This window comes from Hydra vulgaris, chromosome 11 (assembly GCF_038396675.1).
Source record: "Hydra vulgaris chromosome 11, alternate assembly HydraT2T_AEP".
Lineage (NCBI taxonomy): Eukaryota > Metazoa > Cnidaria > Hydrozoa > Anthoathecata > Hydridae > Hydra > Hydra vulgaris.
The window spans coordinates 12,724,492-12,730,223 of NC_088930.1; the positions used below are offsets into that span (position 1 = coordinate 12,724,492).

At 25.4% G+C, this 5,732-nt stretch overlaps 1 long non-coding RNA gene across 1 annotated transcript; it reads right to left on the reverse strand.

Moving 5' to 3' along the window:
- Positions 1–352: 352 nt before the first annotated feature.
- On the reverse strand, positions 353–2,041 carry LOC136087192 (uncharacterized). Its single transcript, XR_010641611.1, has 5 exons — positions 1,653–2,041; positions 1,081–1,175; positions 792–957; positions 499–671; positions 353–420 (listed from the first exon to the last, which is right to left on the reverse strand). It is a non-coding gene; the product is annotated as an uncharacterized LOC136087192 (long non-coding RNA).
- Between the last annotated feature and the right edge of the window lie 3,691 nt (positions 2,042–5,732).

Here is a 5,732-nt window from a genome sequence, read left to right on the forward strand (position 1 = left end):
TACTACATTATATTTACGACAATTTTGTTGTTTTATTTTTGTTCTTTAAGGTAAATTATTTTACAATAATACTACAAAGAAAAAATAAACAAAGAAATAAAAAACCAAATCATTAAAAATAAGCTAATAAAAGACGCTTGGCACATGGTTACCATACATAATATTTAATTTCGATTGATCGCCTCTTCCGTCATTATAAAATCTAAAATCGTATAACAATACGCTTTTGCATTTTTACAAACAATTCCAGTAGCATCAAATGTTCTTTTTAATTTTTCTTAAAAGTCGGGTCTCGAACTTTACTAATTCTTCAATTGAGGTAACCTGTTCAAATTTAATTTCATTCAATTCAAGAAGTTTCGTTTGTCTGATTTTTTGGTCGATCTGTATTGGTAATGGTTTTTGATGATTCGCCTTAATCTATTTAAAAAAAAACAACAAGTTTTATAATTAATAACAAAATAAATGATTATCTTAGTCTATTGTTTTGTATTTTACCTAAATAAATGCACTATAAAAAATACTGTTTGAAAAAACCAGAGTAATGATTCAATGGAAGAGTAAAATTGATTTTTTCCTTATTAATCATGCTTGTTTGTGTCTGTACATTTAAACGGAATCGACCCTTCATTCTTCTTTTCAAATTGTTTTTTAGAGCCACCAACTTCAACCTAAATAAGAGACGCCCTTTAAGAATTTATGAAACCCATTAAGAAACATAAATCATCAAATATACTATTGTACTTTTTAAATATTATAAACTTTTAAATTAAATGCAAATAAGTTATTACTTTGGAAAGACCCAGAAGCCCGAGTATTCACAAGTATTTTCATTAGCATTTGTACCAGGATGTAAATCCTCTCTTAATTGATTTTTGCTTATAAATATAGAAATCTTTAAAGGTTGATTCGAAACCATCTCATTTAGGTTTTGTTGCTTGTTAAAGTGCAAATATCCTGTTTTAAGATAAATTAGACTAATATACACTCAAATATAGGTAATAAATATAAATATAAGTTATACATAAATTTAAAAAAACCAAATGCACACATGCACACTGTTCATTAATAGTCACCTACCTTAATCAACATTAATATTATTATCTTCATTAAGTTTCTGAAGTCTTCTTTAAATATATTGTCTTCATCTAGATTATGTGATAACAGTAAAACTCCTAAAAGATAAAATTTGCAAAATCAAAATTTACCAGAAATATTAGTGTCATTTAAAATTTTTTGAAGTTAAAGATAAATAACTAGAGTTTTAATACAAGTATTTTCATTAACAGTTGTACCACGATTAATATTTTTTCTCATCGTCTTTTTCGTTGAACATGTGAAAAACTTAGTAGTTGACTTTTAGTAGAATTAGTAAGATTCTTTTAGTAGATTATAAGTAAGTAGAAGACTTATAGTAGAATCTTTTCAATTTATTTTTTTTTGCTTATTAAAACCCACATATTCTGGTTTAAAAATGTTATATATATATATATATATATATATATATATATATATATATATATATATATATATATATATATATATATATATATACGAACACACAAACAAAACAATAAAAGTTCAATATGTGCTAATGCATATCACTGGCTAGTGAGTCTAAGAAGATAGTCTGCCTGATAAAAGACCCTTACCTTTATCAGCAAAAAAAATATCATTTCTGCAATCAGATAGACTATGCAAGAAATTTTCTTGCTGGCTTCGGCTCATGCCATATTTTTTATACTGCTGACTCTTTTTTGTATCTTCTCAAACAATTAAAAATTAATTTAACATTTACATAATAATTTTCAAATATAAACAATTGATTTACAGATAAGTAAAGTTACTTACGGACAGTATTTTGCAACAAAGTATTACTAGATTTTGCTGTCAATATTGGTAGAGAAAGTTTATTCAATGAAGCATAGGTAGTATATTGGTGCAGCCTCGTAGCTCGAAGACAAATTTAAACATTCAGGAAATAAATTTCCAGCTAAAACTGATCGATATTTTTTCATATATTCTTTCTACTATGCTGAACTTGTTTTTTTCATTTTTGTTAAATACTTATCATTAATAGGATACCCTATAGCATTTAGTACACACACATTTATATAGGAACAACACTAGTATTTTTCAAATATATATAAATAATAACAATACTAATAGTAATAACAATAATACTATTACCACAAAAAATGTATTTTATATATATATATATATATATATATATATATATATATATATTTATCGCAGAAATACACACACATATACAGATACAAATACACACAAATATACATACGCCGAAATACACACACATTTGTGTGTATATGAGTACATATTACGTATACATAACATATACATTTATTTATAAGTGTGTGTATGTATGTATGTATGTATGTATGTATGTATATACGTATATATATATATATATATATATATATATATAATATATATATATATATATATATATATATTTATACATACATACATAATATATAGACTTATACATACACACATATATACATATGAATACATAAATAAACACATACATATTTTATATATGTATTATACATACATATATAAAATATACATTGTATAAATTATATAGATACACAAGTGTGTATGTATATAGATACACGTGTGTATATATATGTGTATATATATATATATATACACATATATATACACACGTGTATATTTATATATGTGTGTGTGTGTTTGTGTGTGTGTATATATATATATATATATATATGTGTGTGTGTGTGTATATACATGCTAATACTTAACAAAAACTGAATTTATTTAACATATAAATATTCTCGACAAATGTTTTCCTGAAAGTTCTTGTTAGACACTCTAAAACCTTCCGAATTATAAAAATGCAATAAATTTGAAAAATCGCGTGCTTTTAGTAATGGTTTTACATTCGTTGCAAAAACTTTTGATAATTTAATGCTCCATTTTTGTAACTGAAAAACCATCACTAAAAACTTAATATCCAAACTGGTTTTTTGGTAAAATATAGTAGTTAATTTCACGGAATCAAAACCCTATTCTTGACACGTGTTATTCTTAGTGTTTTCGGGAGTTTTAAACACGCAACAGAAACCACGCGTAACTTTTAAACGAATTGTGCCGTCTGGGGAGATTCATTTTTTAATAAGTTTGCTAATAAAAAAAATTTTACAATAATAAAAATGATAATAATATCTACAAACACAAAACACTACTATGAAAATTTTCAGCTTTCATAGTTCTTTTTATTAATTTTGAAAAAGTTTTTCTCAAATATTGTCTACATTTTAAAATTTGTTTGTCTTTTGGTGATAATGACATTTTGCATTTCTGCCAATGATAAAAAATATCCATGAATTTGTTACACTCTGCAAATATTTTCGAAAGGACTTTAAATACATGTTGTGTATTTTTATATCGTCCCAATGATAAGACAATAAACCGTCATCTATATCGCGAATACAATTCCTCATTTCTTTTAACTTTTCTTCATTCATTTCACGAATATCGTTGTTCTGTAAAAACTGAATCAAAGCTTGAAGCAAGTTATACATAGCACCGTTCTCTTTATTAATCATATCCTAAGTCTTCATTTTTGCAATAGTTTCCGTATTTTTTTATTTTAGCTAAAAAATTAATTATAATTCAACAGATAAATTATTAAAACTATATTCTAAATCCTGATTATAAGCAATATGAATATTTGCAAAAGTTGATATTGTTTGCGATCCAGATTTGAAATAGTGTGCCATGCATCCATGATTTCATAGCAATCCATTTTTTTAATTAGTTAACTAAAAAAATTTACAAAATTAATTAGTTGTCTAAAAAAATTACTTAGTCTTACATTTAATATACAAATTATTTTCCAATAAATAATTATCAACGTTTGCTTTTTTCATGATATTACAATAACCAAAACCACATCTTTTGGAGGACGTTAAAAACAAATTTTATTCTGAGTAAAAAAATTTTTTTAAATTCGCCATTAGGACCACATATCTTAAATGATATCATGCGGTTTAAAAAAGGCCATTTTCAAAGAACATCGTAAGGCGTAGATCGCATAACAATATACAGACCAACTTCATTTTCATTGCATTCGTGTTTATCACGTTTCGTGTTTACAGTTAATCTCATCGCAAATATATATTTTTTAAAATAAAACGGAGCACTATAACAGGATTTGGTACCACCTTGAAATTTATTATGAAAATCGTTTATAATCCATATTTTATTACCATATCCGTTATCATACAACTCTTCTAAAAGTGAAATTCTAAAATCTAAATCTTTCATTTTTCCATTGTACATCTCGTTCAATACAAGAATCGGATTATTAGTATAAATGGTCATAGTAGGTCTAACATTTTCTTCTTTCTCTTGTTTAATCTCTTTTACTCGCACTCCGTCAGTTTCGATTTCACTTTAAGTTTTACTATGATTATCTTCAATACCACACGCAATAGTGTCTGCCATAATCTTAGTAATCTAAAAAAACTAACAAAGAAGTTACAAAAAAATTATAAAACTATTTTCCTGTCGAACTAAATCCACCATTTCTTTCTACGTCTTTAATCATCCACCATTTCTTTCTACGTTTTTAATCTACAACCATCAATTTCTGTAAGTATTTTTATGGCTTTAAATGTTTTCAAAAATCCCATTTGAGCAACAGCATCTCCACGTTTAATAATATCATCTTCTTTCGAATAATTACAAAGCAACACTTTAATTTCATCTTTATAATCAGCGTCTATTATTCCAGGTGCATTGAATACAACAGCACCATTTTATAAGCAATACCTGATTTGGAATATATTTGTCCTTGTAAATCTGCATCTATTTTATCAATAAATATACCACTACTTACTAAAATAAGTTCGTTCGGCTGAAGTATATAATACTTTGTGCATCCCAAATCAAAGTAAGCACTTTCTTTTGTTTCATAATAAGACCATTCTTGTGTATCTCTTATTTTTTTCATCTAAAAAAAATTATATACAATGTTATATTTAAAAAAAATTAAACAATACATACATTATTTTTGAGTTCAAAAGAATAAACTATATGTTCCCTCTTTTTTCTATGAGAAACAATGCAATTTTTACAAAAACTTAATTTACAGTAGAAACAATTAAAACAATATAAAAATATATTTTCCCAAAGATTACATTGTCCAAACCAATTATAATAAAAATCAAATCGAGTTAAATCGTTTGCATTTAAATGTCTATTAAAAAGTTCATTTGAATATGGCAACAAAGGAATACTTCTATGAAATTCAGTGTCAATCCTCATTTGATAAACTAAATTATCGACATGTTTTACTAATTTTCGATCCTATTCTTCTACGAGTACGGCTTTTTCGAATTTAATACTACCATCGAAATGTTTATATTTTAAATCAACAATTTCCAATCTTGTTCTCTCGTAGTATTGAATTTCAACATCCTCCTTTTTTTTACAATCTAAACACATTTTTTACTCTACCTTTTGAATTATTTGTCAGAAGAAGTTGTTCTTTGAACAAGACATTTTTTTCTCTTTTTGTATGAAAAGGTTGTCATATCAACTTATCCTAGTTCATTAAAATAGAATTAAATTATCAAAGTACAGAGTTTAAAGTTCAAATGGTGTCATCATACCACACTTTGAACTTTAAACATGTATGACATCGTAATACACATAAAATTAACATTCTTCAAAAACTT